The sequence below is a fragment of the Pongo pygmaeus genome, chromosome 15 (assembly GCF_028885625.2).
Source record: "Pongo pygmaeus isolate AG05252 chromosome 15, NHGRI_mPonPyg2-v2.0_pri, whole genome shotgun sequence".
Taxonomy (NCBI): Eukaryota; Metazoa; Chordata; class Mammalia; order Primates; family Hominidae; genus Pongo; species Pongo pygmaeus.
In genome coordinates, this window is record NC_072388.2 from 55,489,010 (window position 1) to 55,510,320 (window position 21,311).

At 40.6% G+C, this 21,311-nt stretch overlaps 1 non-coding gene across 1 annotated transcript; it reads left to right on the top strand.

Moving 5' to 3' along the window:
• The first annotated feature begins 14,241 nt into the window (after positions 1-14,241).
• Positions 14,242-14,346, top strand: LOC129013344 (U6 spliceosomal RNA). Its single transcript, XR_008493836.1, has one exon. It is a non-coding gene; the product is annotated as a U6 spliceosomal RNA (small nuclear RNA).
• The last annotated feature ends 6,965 nt before the right edge of the window (positions 14,347-21,311 follow it).

The following is a 21,311-nucleotide window of genomic DNA, read 5'->3' on the forward strand; positions in this document are numbered from 1 at the left end:
TTCCCCTGCTTCCTTTACTCCGAAATTTCCTTTCCTCTTTTTTTTTTTTTTTTGTTGTTGTTGTTTTTAGCGAAGGAAAGAAAGGAAACCCATGCAATGTAAGATGGAAGATAAAAATATTTAAGTAAATGCTGGAGAATGGCGGGGGATAGGGAGTGACTGGGTTATCACATTCAACCCCAGCAATAAGTGTGTGGATGACAGGCAGAAAGCAAGTCAGACTGAAACTCAAAAACACTACTATGCTGTCTCAGACAGTGCCAGAGCACGCTGACGGCCAGAAAGGGTAAATGAGGGAGGCCTGGGAGTGCGATGTGGGCATGTAGGGAAAAGAGAGAGAGAAAGATACACAAGTCCAAGAACAAACTATTTTCTAAAACTCAGTGTCTTCTCTATTCCCTACACCCTTATAAATATCCTTACACATATAAATAAATGATCCCCAAGTGAGAGACCCCGGCTTCTGGTAGGCTCCTGGGGTTTTTTGGAATTGACAAGCCCACGACAGACTGCAGGAACACGAACCCCGGAATCTAATCTCAGGGCCCATTTAGGAGAAGTAGCTGGGGCCACATCAGGCCTCGAGGATGCGAGTGTGAGCTCGACAAGATATCGGGGAAGGGAGCGAACGAGGGAGGCCCCCGTTGGAAACAGTTTCTGTGTTAGAACAAACGCCACCAAACGCCCGACACTGCGAGGCCTGGAGCTACCTGGGCTGGCGCCGCCCGACCCCCGGGCTGCGAGCCGTGAGGCTGGGAAGTGATGGGACCTAGGGGCCCGAGCCGGAGAGTGCGACCCCCAGCCCAACTTTTTTGCCTGGCATAGACAGCAGGGACCGGACAGGTTTCAAACGGATCCGAGTCCCTAGAAAAGCAAAAACAGACTGGGCGGAGTATGGGGTGGGGGGTGGCAGTGGAACTGCTGAGTGTGTGTGAATAAGCTGGGTGGGGGTGGGAGCGGAAGACAGCTCTTGCTTCACAACACCCAGTGCAGGAAAAGAAAAATAAAATCTCTTCCTAAATACCCCACCCCCCGCCACCCACCCACCACCAACTACCATCACCACCACGGCTAGTGGGCCCAAAGAAACAGCTCGCTGCCTTTAATTTGGGGACCTATGTTAATGAAGTTGGTAATTAATTCGTCGCTTTGTTGTCGGTTCTTATACTGTATGTGTAATCAAATGTGGCCGTCCTTGGGATTTACAGCAATTAACGAATTACGGGAGTGCGCACGAGGCAGCAAGCTCTCGGCAGCCGGGCTGGGCTCCGGCTCGGGCTCGGCCTGGGGCTGGGGACTCCGCGGCAGCGGCCCCTGTCACAGGTGTCTCTAGAGCTTTGGGCCCTGGCGGCCCCTCGAGCCTCCGAGGGGCCCGGAGCCCGCCCAGCTCCTTCCCAGCCCTCTGCAGCAGCTCCAGTCCGGAGACCCGCTGGCTGTCGCGTTCCCAGGAGTCAAGACTTTCTAGGGGCCCGGGCGGGGGGGAGGGTGAGTACCGACCTTTTTTCTCACCCCACCCCCACTGTACTGAAACACCTGGCGGCCGCCCCTGAAGACTAATAGGGATGGTTGTGGGGAGGGGGTACCAATGCCCCAGGCGTTATTGCCCTCGTGGCGCTGGCTGTCGGAGGCACTGGTTGGGTGCGCTTGGTCAGAGTCACGATGCTTTCGATGAAGGAAAGGCAAATCCACCTCGATCGCCTGAAGCAGAGTCTCCTTCCTACCCCTAGAAAAGACAACATTTCCCCCAGTTTGATCACAATGATGTTTAAAGCATAAAAGAGCCGAAAAAGAAAAATGGACGTTGTGGATCTGGCAGAGGGGAAGGCCGGAGGAAGGCCTTGGGGACAGGGGGCATGGGGTGGGATGGAGAATTATCAGAACATGCGCTTGTGAGCTAAACCAACTAAACCATTTTGGACTGGGAGATCCATTTGCTGTAGGGTCCAGTGTCCAGGGAAACCTTTCAAGCCCAGTGTAGAGGTTTGCGATGTCCTCCCAGATGGCGGGGGCAGCTGAATCTCCCTAAAAATCCCCCTGTTCTATTCGACAGGGGCAGATTTATGCATGGTGGGGCGTGAGAGGGTTTTGCCCTTCCAGCGGCCGGCAGCAGACAGCTCCCGCTTCTCCTTTGCCCTCTAGTCTAATAACTTCGCAGAAATACAGGGCCAATAAACTACGAGTTGGAAATGGACAGTGTTAAATAAACAAGGGTCTCTTTAAAATTCTCATCCACTTCAGATGTCTAAAGTAAGATTGTGATGATTTTGTCACGGTTTGGTAAATTTACCCCTTTAAGAGGCTTTCATAAATCCCAGAACACACCTTCAGCCAGATTTGAATATAGATTTAGGTTTTAAAACCCAGAAGCTGGAAACACTGCTTTATCAAAGAGAATTTCCCTTTAGCTTAGCAATGTGCTGAAGCTCTTAAAAGATTGGATCTGAGAGAGAGAGACAGAGAGGAGAAAGAGAACTAGAGACAGAGAGAGGCAGACGGGGGGGGGGCGGGGGGGGAAAGACTTTCTTTTTCTTTCTAGAGGAATTCTGCCCAGACTCTGCAGCAGTTGGTAGCAGGCAAGCTTTCTCCTGGGTGTCTCCTTGAAAAGTTGCAAAATTGCTCTTCACCTGTAAGAACATGCTCTTTATCTTCCAGTCTCTTCTTGTCAATTTGGAAATTGCAGACAGCCCGGCTCAGGTACAGTCCCCACAAACCCTATTCTAGGTCAGGACAAAAGCCACTGGCTTTGGGGGAAGGGGGCTGGGCTCTTTTACTGAAAACCTTAGATGCTTGGTGGGAGAAAAAGACTCTTTGGATGAAAAGTCTAACTCTTGATTTTCAGTAAGTTCTTGAACTTCCAATTTACCTAGTATCTGTTCATTGTATTTCTGTGTTTAACTTTTTTTCTGTGTCCTGTGTCTTTAACATTTTTTTCTATGAATATGACTTATGGTAGCATGCTTTGTGTTTTTAAATAATTTTTATTAAAAAGTGGATGGTTTTTAATTGCCACTTGCACAATTATTTTGCTATGCATATGAGATATAAGCATTCAGAAGCTAAATTAAAACCAATACGAAGGGAATCAAATTATTTGTCAGAGCTTGTGTGCAGTTTCTAGAATATGTCTGATATTCATATTTTGAAATTAAGATTCATGCCTGGCACTAACTAGGCTCAATTTCTCCACCGCACAAGCCAGGCCAGTTTAAAATATTCCAAACTTTCCTCCAAGTTTATTAACTTTGGTGGGGGGGAGTAGGGGAGGGGGAGGGGAGACAAGACATCCCGGGATTCTTCCAGGCTAATTAAAAAAGAAGAACAAAACCCATATTCCGTGAGAACGCAGCCTCTTGGGGGAAAGGAGCCAGTTAGACTTCCTTAACACTGACTTCAGAAATATGAACATTAATTTCCAATCTTTTCAGCAATTCAGTGGACAGTGAGGGACTACATTTTGCCGTAGAAGCACCATAATACCTAGAAAGAAGTCATTTTTTCATTAGGTTTTTAGATATGTCTTTATTATAAACTTTGAGGAGATTAACCTTATTTTTTTTAACAAAGATTTAAGATTGGAAATGCAGACAAAATTTAGGGGAAAAAATAAGGCAATAGATCACTTACAAATTAAGCTTGGGTCTCTCACTCCCTGCACTGCAGTTGCCTCAAAAAGAGGGTAAGGGAGAAAGAAACAACTTCAAAGATAGGATTGGGCTGTCTTGATAAAAGAGTAGGGAGGCAAACTCCAAATTCGAAAAAGAGGAAAAGAGGACCATGTTGTTCCGGAATGAAACGGATTAAGATTGTGTGACAAGTGCGAGATGTGGGGCTGTGAGACATTTATGAGCGGAGTGTGAGCGGGGAGCTGTGCCTCTGTCCCTTAGAGTGTGGTGACCAAGGGTGTGTGCAGAGCAAGGTTAGGGTGAGGGATAGGCAGGGCAAGTGTGGATGTGAGACAGAGAGAAGTGTGAGGCAGGGTCTGTGTGTGTGTGTGTGTGTGTGTGTGTGTGTTAGGACGGTATGGACGGGAATGTGGATGGATTGATGAAGGGTGGTAGCTGTCAGTTTACATAATTTTCATCTCCTGGTCCTGAAGTTTCCTTGAAATCAATTCTACTGCAGGCAGCAGCCTTGAGCTTACAGAGCTGATATAAAACAACCATTACAGTCCAATATCTTGCCTGTTTGCAAACTTCATTTAAAACTGGGGAAAAAAAGACCCAGGAATGGTTTTGTAAGAAAGGAAAAAAGAAGAAAAGAAAACCACAGCGAAGCTTTAAACTAGTTTGGATAAATCTCTAATCTTTTATTTGTAACCTTTTACAAGCTTTATTTCCCGTATATGAAAAGCTTCTTTTATATGGGCACGACAGACTTTTCCTTTGGATTTTTAATTAGAGTCCATCAATTGTAGCCATATTTAAGAATCAATATAAAGTAATCCTTCGAGATGGGATAAGGTTTTAATCGAAAATCTAATTTCCCACTCTTTGCAGATCATTTTAAGAGACTGGTTGATAAAAAAAAAAAAAAAAAGAGTTCAATTTTTAAAAGACATAACACCTAAAACCTGGAAAAGATCATGTCTACAAGAAACCAACTGATGTTGCCTTACAAAGAAAAAGTCTGGCTGTTGTTGGGAACTTTTTTTTTCTACTTAGAAGAATTTGACTTATTTTTCTCTCAAACAGTATTCCCTAATGTGGCTCCTATGAGAGTATTCACATTGAATGGAGAAAGAAAAAGACAGAAATTGTTTGTTTGAAACAGTATTTCATATGCAAAAGATAGCAACCTTAATTTTTTATTAACAAAGAAAACATAAATCTTGACAGATCCCTTTCACTACATGCTCCCAAATTCTCAAGATTAGAGAATAAATAACACATATTTTTTCATTTTTGTGCATGAATGCAAACTTTCCATTTTCGGATTCAGGAATGAATATTTCTGACCAATTTTAAAACTTCAAAATTAGAATTTTGCAATTTTTAATTTTTTTGCAACAACGGAAAAGTTGCTTATCTCAAAGGCATAGAATTTTAAACAGTTCTACCAGGGTCACTGGCTTTCAGTTTGTCTTAAAAGAGAAAAGAAAAGAAAATGAAAGCAAGGAAGAAAGGAAATAAACAAACAAACAAATAAAAACTAATTGTAGGTGCACAGTCCAGACAGTCTGTGCTGCTGAACGATTAATCCGAGATATTTGTTCAAAGGCCGAACATTATATAAATGTGCATAGTGCATTTCCAACATTCAGCGCTTAGTTTAAGATCTGCAAATCATCCGTAAACTAGAAGGGACCCCCCCCCCCCAAAGTTTATAATGTATTTTCAGGCAGTCACTGTACTTTTAAAAACTGTTGTAACTGTTAAGCTCATTTGGAAAAACGAACTTATCATGTTTGCTTTTAAAAATCTGAATGAAGCGTGTTTCAACATATTTGATAGCCATGCTTTTCTTTTATCTGCAGAAATTTCAATTTATTTAAAAGCCTGGCGTTTAATGCACTACATGACCGCATGAATTTTAGAGGAGCCCTCTTGTATTTCTCTGTAATCGTGTCTAATGAAAAACTGGGATTTTCCATTATTTAAAAAAAAGTGAAAATATAATGCATCTTCATTAGGAAAATTGACTGCTGTGCTCACGACAGTTCTTAATTGAAAAGGCAACCTATTTTAATGGTGTGGTTGAGAAGAAGATTACATACTTTATCCAAACACAAAGACAATTAATAATGAGAAGCAGGCTGCTGCCATTAACTCTAATGCAGTTGCATCAATGTCAGTGAAAAGTGCTCATACCTGAGATACACGGTGCAAACGCCCCCGGCTCCCTCCTTTCCCAATTCACCCACTTCTTAATTTGAGTTTCTTAATGTGCAAGCGCCAGGGCCGGCTGTGGTCAGGCGGGCTATTTTCTGGCAAGTGTGGCGCGGGACTGGACGCCCCTGCCGGCGGGTCGCCGGGTCTCGAGCTGCGCCGCCCCGCTGGAGGCGCCCGGGCTGCCTGGCTCTCCGCGCAAACCTCGCGCCCTTCCGTTTGCGCGCATGGAGCCGGGTGAGGGCGGCCGCGGCCACCGCGCGGTGGAGGATTTGGAGGCTCAGAGCCACCTGGTACATTTTGAGAAATTTAGCAAACCAGACTGGGCTGCCTCGGAAACTGGGTTCTGTTCTGACTCATTTGCAGAAAAGTTATGGGGAAAAATATCTTGTAAAATTAAGGTTATGTTTGGCGGGTACAGTCTTGAGCGCACATGGTCATCCGGCGAATCAGCCAAGTTTTCCAAAGCGCCCCCTCTCCAGCTCTCAGGCCAGGGGAGCAAAGCGTACGTGTGTGCGTGTGCGTGTGCGCGCGCGCGTGTCTCTGTGTCTGCGTGTGTGCTCGCAAGCGCGTGTGGGTTTGGGGTGGGGGGACATCCCGACCTTTCTACACCCTAGTGCGTCCCACCTCCAGACTGGGAGGAGACGTCTGCGGCCTCTGGTCTTTTCCCTTCTTGTACGAGGTGCGGCCAGCTGAGACCTCACACCGGCCGCCTCGGACCCAGTGCGCCGAGCTAGGGGAGACGGCGCGGGACTGGGGGACCCCCGGGATCCCGCCCTCGGCGCGGAAGGAGTGGCAGCCCTTGGTGCCGGGCCTGGTCCTTGAGGCTGCCGGCCCTCCCGGGCGCCGGGACTCGAGGACGCGGTTTGCCCCCGCAGTCCCAAGACCCGCGGGGCCGTGACAGCTTGGGGAAGGGGCAAACTCTGTTTGGTCTCCACGAAGTGCTTCGATGTTCGCGAAAGGGTAGGCCCGTCTTGCTTGGCGTCCTACACCCCTTGGAACTGGCTCTGCCCCTGCCTCTTCCCCAGCACAGTCTCCCAGCAAGGCTCAGACAGCCTGGGAAAGGGGCGCCCCCCATCAGTATCCCCCACAACCCGCCCCAGTGTGAGCCAGGGCGCGGCTGCAGGCTGACAGGCGCACCGTGACCAGGCCGTCACTTCCCTTCACCAAAGGTTAGATGGGAAGCGTGCACCCTCTGGGGAGTTCGCAAAGCTTCTCGCTTTGATCAGCCACGCGCAGTGCCAGGGAAAGATATTGCTGGGGTCTGAGTCCGTTGGAAGTGTCTAGGAAAGAAAAGAGAGGAGCAGGTAGTCAGACTTTGGCGGCTGCCCTGCGGACACTTGCACACATCCAGCCTCGTGGAGGAGGAAGGACCCTGTCCTCCAAGGGCCAACTGAATACACTCTCCTTCCTTGAGGCATAGCCTCACAGGAAAGCTCCTTCCACAAATGCACGCTTCCCTCTGCAGCCCTCAGTATGCTGGGGCCAGCTCTGTTGTCCCTCAATCAAGCATACCCCACTTTCTTCCCTGCTTCCATCGATTTATCTACAAATTTCCTGTAGACTTGCCACTTCTGTGATTTTGCCCACGGGCTAGGTAGCCTCTTCAAGGCTCTGAAGACAAGCAGGCCTGGAGATTTCCACGAAGCCCCAGGTGCCTCCTCTCCCTCCCTTAGGGCAGGTGAGTCTCTAGAACATTGTAACTTCCCTTTGGTGAGAGCCAACTATCAGCTACTTGGTGTGGTCTAGGAATCTTCTTGCCTCCTTTCCAGCTTCAATGTTAGATAAGCCTCCTTGCATGATGTATCTAGAGTTTCACCTGTTCCTTTTAAATACCTTTTTCAGATTGCAAACATTGAAGTACTCAGTTACTATTTATCAACCAAGCCGTGGTTTCTGCTTTTGGTGAGGCCATGTGTGTCGGCTGGAATAAGGAGGGCACCAGGTCTCCTAGGGATAGCTTGAAGTCTAGATGTCTTACTTGCCCAACAACATAAGAGCAAAAACAGACTTGCTTTCATTTGTGGATCTGTTTCTTAGCATTTAACCTATGGATGCTTGGAGGCATCTTTATTAGCAAGTGTCTGACTTTGGATAGCCACTCAATAATGACATTCCTAATCATTTATTGAATACCATTTAAGCTAGTTCAACCAGAGACAGTAACTCTTAGCCTAAATGGCAGTTTTCTGGCAGCTTGTTCAACTAATGAACATGCAAAAAGTGAAAGATAACATTGCTTCCAATACTTAGCTCCCAAATATGACAATGAAAGCCATCACTTAAGGGACACACAGATCACCCCAAGTGGAGATAGTGTATTCTGGGTTACTGGAAAAGCAGTAACCCTTTTGATTATGCTCTCTTGTATTTGATGGACAAAATATATCAGATAAGCACAGAAGAAACAGGCATGGGATATAGACCTCGAGTATCAACAGAATCATGGGATTAAGTCTACCCTGACCTTTTCCTACTGTTTCAACCGAAAACCAGAAGTAGTGGTTGAAGTGGTTGAAATCTTTCTCTAACAAAAAGACATTCTCTACATGAGATATTCACCAAGGAATTGGAGGGAAACCAAACAATTTCATTATCATCAAGAAATATTTTTAATATCCTGGTAGTTGGCATTGGGTAGATATAACTTCAGTCAACTCTAGAGTCTTAATGAAAACATTTCAGTAAAAGCAAACAACATTTTACGTTAGACCATATATTCTTAAATCCAATCGCACATTTGAATCAATTTGGTTTATTACCCAATTTGTGCACACATGGAGGGACGGATAAATTTGTTTATTTTTCACATGCAAAAATATTTACTGAAGCCTCTGATTTGTCTAAAGATTTGTGATTATCAAGCCATCAAGGACATCTCCAGAGCATAAGTACTTTTTTGAAAGTTTTTTGTAACATGAACTCACATTCATTCATTAATTCATGTATGCAGTCAACCAGCATATCTGAACACCTACTATGTAGTAGGCAATTGTCAGGAATTGATTATGTCTAGAGGTTCGAATTTTTCTCACTTCAAATAATCAAATAGTTATAATAAACATTTGATTTAAAAGTTTTCATTGCTCTCTTTTGGCCGAAAATTAAGCCTGGAGAGATTTGTCCATTGCTCTAGGGTGTAAGGACTTTTATTGCTCATCCACAGCAGTGTTCCTAAGGAAAGCTGCATGAGTTGTTTGCATGAACTGACAAAAGTATATGACTCTTAATGTTCAAATCTAATTTGTTTCTAAAAAATAAAATCATAAGGCAGCTGAGTGTATGGTTTATTATGTGTTTAGATTATGTGCTCCTCAGTAAAAAATACTTTTTTTTGATAGGAATAAAAACAAACTTTAGATTTAACTCTATATTCTTTTAGTTCATCTCTAAAAGATAGAGACTATATGTGCATATATGCCATCATTACCTTCTTATCTTATTTCAAAGAGAATGCAAAAAAAGTATTCAAATAATTATAAATACAATTTATTTTTTAAAACCCCCTTTCTGGGCTAGAAGTAGTTACTGTTATTTATTTTTGTCCATTTTAGCTTCAACTACTTGCCAGTCCTAGAAATTAAAGGGTTTAATTTCCCCTCGAATTTAGGAGTTTTCTAGTAACAACTTACACTCAAACGTAGTCTTTCTTATAAAGATTCTCCCCCTCTCTATTTTATTTGCTTTCCATTCATAACACAGACATTACCATGAAAGTTTTCATAGGTTATCGATGGAGTTATTGAATGTGGTGATCAAATAACAGATTAAAACTGAGTCTCCATGAGGTGACCAGTGCATGAAGGTTTCTTTTTTTTCTGAAGAATTCTCACAGGAAGAATTAAATGCTACCTCTTACAAATCAGTCCTACTGATCTAGTATGTGTTCGGACACACTAGAGTCTTTGAGACACATCCTCACCAATAGTACTTTACCTTCTGGGTATGAATTGTGGGTCATGGTGCCTGTGCATAGCCTGTGGTCTGTAGAGAAGCCATATTAATACTTTTCATGCAAATTATTCAGAAGGCTGAGGGTTTTGTTTTTTTTTTTAATCCCCAAACCTCTAAAAACTCATTCTTTATTTTTCAAATTTGGTCTTTTTAATTTCCTTCACAGCTAAGAGGATATGAGAGCCCCTTTGTTCTGGAGCTGCTGATTCTGGTATTCAAGGTGTTTGTTTGTTCCAAGGACTGCACTTATGATTTTAAAGTGCCATAAATTCTTCGTACTAAGCTCCTATGGTCTTTATACCACCTTACCAGCTTAGATTATGTGATCCTAAGAATGAAAAAAAGTTTTTATGAGACTAGGTAGCTACTCGTATTATAAATATGAATTTATTAAATTTAACTGGCAAAAAGATCTATTATGAGTAAAGAAGGTGAAAATACAAGCTTAAAATATTCAGGACGGAGAATAGAGCATTTAATTTCTGATTCTCTCTGTAGGTGGGGTGTGAAATAGAATGCTAGTGTTGCTGATGCCAGAATGCTTGCCTATTTTTACACTTCTGTAAGAGACGTGGGCAATGGAAAGGGATACTTATGGAAGTACAACAGGGTTTATGTAAAAGTTCATTAGGCTTAAGGAGGGCAGTATTTGCCTTGAAGAGAGTGGGTCTCTTAATGCCCAAAATGTATATGTGAAAGACAGCGAAATGAAAAGGAGATGAGAATCCAGACACTCCATCAGCAGCCTTACCCTGTGACAGACCCAGAGGCAACTCCAAAGCCACCAGGGCAACTGCCTGTTCAGTTTGCCAAAGAGCCAGATGCTGTTGCTTGGAAGAATCTCTTCCACAGCTTGATGTCTGGGTCCTGTGATTGCCATCCAAAGAACAGTGGTGGGGCATGCTGGGATGAATGCAATCCCGGCATCCCACTACAGTGTTTTCTTTTTTAAAAAGAGTCATTTTAAATTAAACAAGTTTTAAAACTCACATATTATTTTTGAAAATGTAAAAAAGGAAATTGGAGGATAATAGTACAAGGCAAGGCTGTCTATTTGAAAAAAAAAATCCTCTTGAAACTTAACTTTGCTTATGGGTCATTTTAAATTATCCCATGAGGAATGGGACATTTAGAAGAGACAAAAGACCATCCACCATTCACAGTGATGAAATAAAAATCACTACAATCTAGAAGAATGGTGATACAAATTATACTTATTATGTTATTCACTCTGATCATTTTCAATATTTATTTAAATAAAATAAAAGTAAGACATTCGATACTGTGTTTTGTAATAGAATTTTGATTGTGGGTGCCACTGAACATGTGCCTAAATAAAAAAGGCAGGAAGAAAAATTATTAGTGACATTTAAGGGGAAAAATCATGGCTGCCTGAGTGTATGATGAGTCACTAACATCTCTTCTTAAATATTATCAGTATTGTCACATGAAGCAACATCTCTCCTTTTCAAAATATGTGTTAATATTTGCTGTGTTGTGGCTAAGTGAATAATAGCTGCTGTATGTCTTTGAGTCACTCAGGCTACTTCAACAAATGAATGTCGTTTGATCCTAGCGTACAGCCAACACCTTTGCTCTTTTCATCTAATCTTTTATTTTTTGTAATTATGGGAATTTTTCCCCTTATATTCCCAGACTTTGTCTAATAGCCTAATGGTAAGTGCCTGAGCACCATAGTAAATCTATAATTTCTTTAATCATTGTTATCAATGTGAATCATGGCATGATTAATGCGGCCAGGGTAATACGTAATGGTTAAACAGATAATCAAAATATTTGGATAGTAATAACTCACTATACAGCAGTGTTTCTCAACCAGGGACAATTTTGTCCCCCCAGGGGACATTTGGCAATGTCTGGAGACATTTTTAGTCATCACAACTCTTATCTACTGGGTAGAGACTAGGAATGCTGCTAAACATCCTGCACTACAGAGGACAGCACCCTACAACAGAAAATTGGCCCAAAGTGTTAATAGTTCCAAGGTTGAAAAATCCTGGTGTAGAGAATGGAGAACACGTACAATGATACTGACATTTTAAAAAGTTTGATGACTATCAAAATATAGATAGCTCTGTAGTGTCGTTAATCTAGATGAAAAGAAAAAAAAATCAGTAACAAATATTTTCAAATATCTTCACATTTGGGATCATATTGACAAAGTATAAAGGCATAATATTGTTGTCGCTTTCTGTAAAATATATTTCTCATCCTCACTTCAATTATTATTTAAGCACATAGTTAGCTACGACTGGATGACATCAACAGCAGCTTGGGGATATCATGTTCCTATTCCATAAACAGAATAATAATTCAACAGGAAAAATATATAAAAGAATTTTCAGTTTTTAAACTTTTTTCAATTCCAAAAGTTCTTTCCAAATAATTTGAAAAATGCATAAACTTATAGAGAAGAAAATGAAAGACATCTTTAATCTAGCCATCTTAAGTTTTTAGCTTCTTTAAACTTAAACTTGTGTCTATGGACATTGATTTCTTAATATAGGACCAAATACTGTTCAGCAAAATATTTTGTTATGGTTAGGTTTTCATGATATTAACTCCTTTGTCTAGCACATGTAAAGTGAAATTTATCGTTGTTTTCCTAATTGTTCTGTCCATACCAGTTTGCATCCTTTTTTCTGAGTGTGGATTTATTGGAATTTTTTCTTTCTTTTCTTTCTTTCTTCCTTTACTTCTTTTCTTTCTTTCTTTTGTAATGTATTCAGTTATATTAAGTGGAAGACATCTCCCCATAGAGAAATGGGCTTGGACCTCATCTGCCTTATCTGTTTATATCTTGTAGGACTAGTATTCTGCAACACTACGTGTGACTTGTCTCCTAGTCATTTTTTCTTAAGTCAGATGTTTAGAACTAGTATTCTCCAACACTATGTATGACTTGTGTACTAGTAATTTTTTCTTAACTTGGGTGTTTATGCTGCAGAGCTAAAGTTGTTTAACAGGTAATAGTTTTGCCTCAGTTAAATCTATGGGTGAAGATACTGCCACTGGGCAAGACTAAGGTGGTAGTTACAATTTGGGCAGGGAGACAGGCACAGAGCCCTTGTTAGGGAATGAAACCCAGACAGAAGGGAGGGGAGAACCGCCAGAAGATACAGCAGGCTAATATGGACAAATTACAGAAGGAAAGAGGACAAGTGGAAGATAATGCAATAATGCACAGCCTTTAAATAACATATTGAACAACAATGACTTTGCATTTAGCATTTGGGCAGTGCTATCATCTGAATGTTTGTGTCCCTCCAAAATTCATGTTAAAATCCTAACCCCTAAGGTGATGCTATTACGAGACGGGGACTTTAGGAAGTGATTAGGTAATGAGGAGGGAGCCCTCATGAATGGGATTAGTGTCCTTATAAAAGAGACCCCAGAGAGACCCTTACCCCTTCCATCTTGCTGTGAGGACACAGCAAGAAGGTGCCCTCTATAACCCAGAAAGCAGGCCATCACCAGACAGCAAATCTGCCTTGATTTTGCACTTCCCAGTCTTCAGAATGGTGAGCAATAAATTTCTGTTGTTTTAAAGCTACCCAGTTTCTGGTATTTTGTTATAGCAGCCCAAGTAGTCTAAGAAGGGCAGTTATATGACTGGACTTTTGCTTTATTTGAGGCATTAATCTTTGGTTTCCTCCTCGGACCCGTATTATTAGGTTGATGCAAAAGTAGTTGCGGTTTTTGTCATTACTTTTAATGGCAAAAACTGCAATTTCTTTTGCACCAATAACTCAGGGAAGCAGAGAAAAAAATTGGAAATGGTCCCACAATTTTCAGGGTTTATTTTTTCCAGGATTTTTTTTTTTAATAAGATACCATTTTGTCCAGGTTGGAATGCAATGGCTGTTCACAGGTGTGATCCCACTACTGATCAGCACTGGAGTTTTGGCCTGCTCCATTTTTGCTCCATTTTTGCTCCATTTTTGCCCTCCTTGGGCAACCTGTTGGGTCTCTTGCTTCCAGGAGGTCACCATACTGATGCTGAACTTAGTGTGAACATCCGATTGCTGTAGCACAGAACTCCTGGGCTCAAGCCATCCTCCCACCTCAGCTTCCCAAGTAGCTGGGACTACAGGTGTATGCCACCACATCTGGCTTTTTCAGGAATTTAAAACAGTGACTAGCTCTCAAGCTACCACAAGTTGTGCCTTGGGCAGTTGACAATGCCAATTTTATGGAAACCTCACCCCTGTATTCCTCCCTAACCAGCAATATAAAACAAAAGCTTCACTGAACAGTTTCCAGAGCAGAACTTCTTTTCTTCTTCACAAAATAGGTCTCACCCTTGGGTAAATAATAGGTGGCACATGCAAACAGTTGTCTGGGGAAGCTGTTTATTTGTTTTTATGTACTCTGAACAACAGAATTTAGAAGCCAGCTCTCTTGTGTCCACCAAGTTCAGACACATGAAAGGGAACATAGTGCTTGCTTTGGCAACGTGTACACTAAAATTGGAACAACAGAGAGAAGATTAGTATGGCCCCTGCGTGAGGATGACATGCAAATTTGTGAATCGTTCCACATTTTTTAAATTACAAAAATAAAAAAAAAGAAAGAGAACATAAGTAGAGATTTTTTAAAAGATTTTTTAAAAGATTCAGTGAAGAGAAATGAAATATACCACAGAATGAATAATATGCCAGTTAGTAAAAAATATATGATGGTTCAGCTGAAGTATGGATCCTTTCCACAATAATGGACAGACAAACCCTTTTGTCCTTAAGACTACACAATCCTTTGTTCTGATTCTGTGTTTGTTCTTTCTCCTCATCAACTAGCTGATTATGGGTCTCTGCTGGGCCTCCTTTAGGTCCTGTTCATATCTAAAGTTGGCCTATGCCAACCCGGTCACTTCTTTGAATCAGGGCTGACTTAGGAATTACAGAAAAATCTTGGTCTATAGGTGTTACTTGAAGTTTGAAATTTAATGTCAAGTGTCTTCATCAACTTTATGTCTACAGGTCTAGATATTTCTGTTCCTATCATTATACAAATATCAGAAGTAGCTCCTCATTTAATTCTGTAGTTGTCTGTAAATTGTTATGACTGCCAATTATAAAACTCATTTTATTTTGTTCTGCTGCTGTAGAGGAAGGGGTCTATATATCCGCCCCAGTGTTGATAGGAAGGGAATGGTAACTACTCTGGCTACTGCCTGGAGTTTTCTTTTCTTTTTTTTTTTTAGAGACAGCGTCTCGCTCTGTCGCCCAGGCTGGAGTGTGGTGGCATGATCTCAGCTCACTGCAAGCTCTGCCTGCCGGGTTCACGCCATTCTCCTGCCTCAGCCTCCCGAGTAGCTGGGACTACAGGTGCCCGCCACCACGCCTGGTTAGTTTTTGTATTTTTAGCAGAGACAGGGTTTCACCGTGTTAGCCAGGATGGTCTCGATCTCCTGATCTCATGATCCACCCGCGTCAGCCTCCCAAAGTGCTGGGATTACAGGCACAAGCCACCGCGCCCGGCCTGGAGTTTCCTTTTTATTTCAGTCACTTACTTGTACATCCTTGGCTGAAGGATATTCTTTTTTCATATTCTTACATGCACTTCCATCATTAACTAAAAAATTAACTAAAGAACCATGTGCTTCTTTACTGGGTTTTTGTGTTTTACATGAGGACATTTGTATGTGGTTTGTATATACAACACATTCTTCTCCCAAGAATGCTAAAAACAAAGAAAAGGAAAGAAAGGAAGGAAGGAAGAAGGAAGAAGGAAGGAAGGAAGGAAAAGAAAGAGAGAAACATAGCATGCATGGCTGAGGAAGCACTCTAGCACTGTACTCTCGAGACTTGGGCTGAGTACAGGGCCTACTTTGGTCACTGTTCTTTAAAACACAAAGGATGTGGACAACCGAAAGTGAAGAGAAAGAGCTATTATGATAGAAATGTTTTATGGGCATCTCTATGAGCATAGCACATCAAGGGCAGGTTTGTTAACCTTGAAGAAGAATGGCTAAAGAGATAATCCAATTAATGTCTTGAAAAGCATGGATATTTTCTAGAAGAGGAATTTTTATAGTAGTTCTCCATGCCTTGAGAGATCCAAGATGATGAAAGAACTTAACATAGGAGCTGTTTCAGCAGAAACACACTGACTCACATCCCCAGCTTAGCTATCCTAGTGCTAAAACATGAGAATCTGTTCATTGGTGGCCATTGTGGAATCTCTGTGTTTGGAGATCTCTGAGAAGAGATTTGTAAGCTTTGGTTAAGTACCTTTATGTACACCTGCCTGAAGGTAATCAAATGATTCTTTAAGTTTCTTTCCAGTTCTTATTCTATGAAGCAAACACAATTTTACAATTATTTTTATTAATTGCTGAGCAAAATATTTATTCCCAACTAGTAAATCCTAGGAAAGCTGTCTTATCTTTTGAGGTTATAAGAAGTTTGTGTTGTGAAGATTTGCTAGCCTTGAAATTCTCCCTTAAAAAAGCTCAGGGTCCCAGATTGCATCTGTGATAGATTGTTTTGTCATATTTGGGGGGATATACTTTAAAATCTTTTTTCTTGTTCTTTATAGTCTTAGCATTATTTATACCTTAAAAAATGTTTATTTTATGCCATAGGTTATATTTTATCCTTCAGAGCCCAGCACAAACATTTAAAAAACTAAACTATTTATTACATCTTGAATATTAGTTTTGACTGGGCGTGGTGGTGCAATGTAGCAGGGCAATGTGATGAAGACACCCAATGCAAAAAAAAAAAAAAAAAGAGACAGTTAATTTTATTATTTGAATTATCATACAGTAAAATGGACTTCTTTTGGTGTACTATTCTGTGAATATTTTAATATACATATAGATTCATGTAACCACCACTACAATCTGGATACACCGAACTCTTTTAACATAAGATACTCTCCATATTTTAATAGCTTTGTCACTGAAATCCATTCTCTAATATAACTGCTCAATGAGCAAAATACATAGTAGAATATATAATACTTACTACAAAATGTAAAGTAGTGTTATGTACAATAAAGTGCTGTACTGAAGATATTCTTAACAGATCCAAGTTGCTGAATCTGACCCATTGTGTTCAAATGAATTTTATGCAATTCCTTGTTATTGTAACAGCTGTCGTTATTAACAGACAATAGCATATGCACATATACATATAATATGAATATCAATTCTCCACAATTTTGAAGATTTAATAGTGTCTCATAAGGTTTTTTAGTTTTTAAAATCTAATTTAAACTATGACATAGATTTACAATCAGATTATAACTTACAGAACTTTCAGATTTACAATCAGATTAAAACTTATAGTACTTTCACTCAATTACTTGTTGTAGAATCTACCCTGATTGTGTTTTGTTTTATTTTTTCTTTAAAAGTTGCTTAGAGGCCAGACGCGGTGGCTCATGCCTGTAATCCCAGCACTTCGGGAGGCCAAGGCGGGTGGATCACAAGATCAGGATATCGAGACTATCCTGGCTAACATGGTGAAACCCTATCTCTACTAAAAGTATAAAAAATTAGATGGGCATTGTGGCGGGCGCCGGTATTCCCAGCTACTCGGGAAGCTGAGGCAGGAGAATGGCATAAACTCAGGAGGCGGAGCTTGCAGTGAGCCGAGATCAAGCCACTGCACTCCAGCCCAGGAGAAAGAGCGACACTCATCTCAAAAAAAACAAAAACAAAAACAAAAAAACAGTTGCTTAGAACAGATTGCAGAAAATATGACTTCCATCATAAGCCATCAAAACAAAACAAACTCTTTGCCACACCAGATTTTTGTATCCTAAAAATATTACACTCAAGATTAAAGAAATAGGTTCGGAGATTTTTTTTTTTTTTTTTTTTTTTTTTTTTTTTTTTGAGATGGCATCTCTGACTCTGTCATCCAGGCTGGAGTGCAGTGGTGCAATCTTGGCTCACTACAACCTCTGCCTCCCAGGTTCCAGCGATTCTCCTGTCTCAGCATCCCAAGTAGGTGGGATTACAGGTGTGCACCACCATGCCCGGCGAGTTTTTGTATTTTTAGTAGAGACAGGGTTTCACCATGTTGTCCAGGCTGGTTTCGAACCCCTGACCTCAGGTGATCCGACTGCCTTGGCTTCCCAAAGTGCTGGGATTACAGGCATGAGCCACTATACCCGGCCCAAGATTTGGAGATTCTACCCAACTTTTATGACTAAATTGGATACAATAAAAAGCTTGGGTCATTCTGACTTGTCTAAACTTCCTAAGAGGAATTAATACTATAGACAGAGTCTTTTTGATACACCATTATGAGTCAGATCTTTTAGCAGTGTCAAATTTGGCTACCTGTTTGTAGATATATAGCATGTTAATAATTTACTGTAAGCCAAGTTTGTATATACACAGGTAAATAATATAGGTAAGAGCATTGATTTTTGGTTATGTTGTCTCTACAGATAGAAGAAAAGATAGGTTTGTAATTTTTAAGTAGCTAAGTTGAAAAAGTCAAGAATTTGTGCTCCAATAATTACAGTCAACACACTGAATCGTATTCTGTTAAACACGGCCGTTTCTTTCCATCTCTTCTTCAGAAAGGGGGTTTATTATAATAATCATAAACATAATATGATTAAAAGTACCTGGAAATTTAGTACCTAGTGTCAGAGAAGATGCCACAATAGTCCAATGTAATGAGGTTGGATCGCGTGTATTCTTCCAATTTTAGTCATTTGCTTTCAAAGCTATTATTTCACCCTTACTGATAACCTCTCTTCAGTTTAAAAAAAAAAATTACCATTAACATTCACTCACTTTTTGCAGGTTTTGAACAGTTTTTAATCCAACAAGCTATTTTACCTTACACAATAGATGCGGTCTTAGCCAATAATCTTCATTGTTAATAACATTCAATGGCTTTTTAACAATTATATGACATCCATTGTGTTCCGTTTTCTTCCTATGGCAGTAATGCCCTGTAAAGCATTCCAACTAGTAAGGTACACAAGTATCGCTTTCATAAAGCTATGCTAGCTGTCTCTAATTCAATTACTTACCTCAAAGACTTCCTTCAATGCTGCAAAATTGTCCGGATACTTCCACATTTCTGATGTTCACAGGAGCTGTTTGCGGTTGCTTGGATTGTAAAATGTTTCTTTGTCTATTTTCCCTTTTTTATATACCATTTCACTTGTCAGGAAGAAATAAATGGTTTCAGATTTTTTTTTAATCCTAAAGGATGATCATAGAAGTTATAGTAGTTACATAGTATAGTAGTGTAAGTGTGAAGAAGAGCATCTTGGAGGAAAAATATCAGTATCTCTACCCATGAAGAAAGCCACAGTGTTAAAGTTCAAACTGTACCACCCACACCACTGCTCATTGCTGCTCACCATGCTTCATCTCCTTATTTCTAAGAGGGAAGCTTATTTTGGATATTTGATTACTTACTTATTATGTCTAGAGGGTGGGCAGTGGGTGGTGCTGCTCAAATGAGCGTGGTTCAAGGAGCAGACTTCCAACTACACTCGAAATTCAATAAAGATCAGAAATGACAGTATCTCCCTTAATTCACAGTGGTTATGTTCCACGCTCTCCACTGGATGTCTGAAACTTTGGATAATACTGAACTCTATGTATACTATGGATAATACTGAACTTTGGATAATACTGAACTCTATATACACTCTGTTTTTTCCTATACATACATACCTATGACAAAATTTAATTATTAGTCACGCTAAGACATTGACTATAACATCTAATATTATAGAGCAATTATTCACAATATACTGTAATTGGCCAGGTGCGGTGGCTTATGCCTATAATCCCAGCACTTTGGGAGGCCGAGGCGGGTGGATCACCTGAGGTCAAGAGTTCGAGACCAGTCTGACCAGTATGGTGAAACCCCGTCTCTACTTAAAATACAAAAATTAGCCAGGCATGGTGGTGGGCGCCTATAGTCCCAGCTACTTGGGAGGCTGAGACAGGAGAATTGCTTGAACCTAGGAGGCAGAGGTTGCAATGAGCCGAGATGGTGCCACTGCACTCCAGCCTGGGCAACAGAGTGAGACTCTGTCTCAAAACAAAACAAAACAACAACAACAACAAAACAAAAACCAATATACTGTAATCAAAGTTTTGTGAATGTGATTTCTCTTTTTCTCTGGAATTTTCCATTTAATGTTTTTGAACCCTGGTTGATCTCAGATAACTGAAATCACTACAGGTAAGAGGGACTTGCTGTAGAGAGGATTAAACCCCTCTACATTTTGCAGTGATTGCTAAGTTTATCTTTTGAAAACCCACTGGCTTTACCCAACAATTTCATCCTAGGAAAAAGTAGAAATAATGTTGAATACATTTTCAGAAGAGTCAGTATGTAGTTCTTTGCCACTAACTAATCATTAATCATCTCTTATAAAATAAAAATTTCAAGTTAGTTTGTGATAGTTTTTTTTTCTTTCTCTCTGAATTTTTAGGTATGGAAACCATAGATGAAAAATCTCTCATAGGTTTAATTCCTTGGTGACTGAAATGATGAAACAATTGGCTGAAATAATTTTGCCTTTTTTTTAATCCCTCAATGTTAATGGTTATAATTCTCAATCCACCTATACCACTGTTAGGATTTTGAATAGTAGGACCTTGGTATTCCCACCACAATCAACCTGCTATTGCTGTTCATTGATGTAGCAAACTACCAAATGGTTATTTCTTCATGGAATATTGGCTATAAATGCATTAGTTGCAATATTATTCTTGGTGAACAATCACAGTGATGCTAAAAGGGTACTAATCAGATAGTGGTACTGCTCAAACAAGTATGGTTCAAGGAGCATGTATTTTGTGGTCACAGGCCATCCTCTGACTCTGAAAGACAAGGCAGAAGAGCTTGAGGGTTGCTTAAGAAAGACCACTGAGGAAGGAAGACCATGCTGCAGGTATCTGAGTTTACCTTCGAGAGGTGACACGGCCTCTTGAAAGATCACTGGTCAAGGAGTCATTTAACCTGTTCTCCAGGTTATCTATGTACACCTATCTTTTCATCTCCACTGTGCAGAACTAATGTACTTCTTTTCTCACCCATATGTGATAGGCGTGTGTTAGGTGGCACCTAGGATATTCAGTAGAACAGGGTGTAGATAAGCAGGTGAAAAAGCTGAAACTTTCTCAAGTGATTGACAGCTTATGAATGCATCAGATCTATTTAATTTTTACCCATTAGATTGAGATATGCAAAAACATGTCCAGAAAAAGGACTGAAAATAGGAGGGCAAAGTCTGGTATGACTGGGTCATCAGTAAAGAAACTCCGTTTAAAAAAGTGAAAAGCAAAGAAAGAGAAAAATAGAAGTTTCATTTCAACTAACCCAATTCATTGGAGTCCAACTAATTTTTTTCCCAGAATAAGTGGGACTAAATATGTGAACTATTTTAATATAGTTTAATTAATATCATAAATACAGATTCAAGAAGAAACACTATGAGAAAAAAAGAAATAGCACTATGCTTGGTTATGTATAGGTACTAGGTGAAGGTGAATCTTCTCATTAGTTGAGGAAC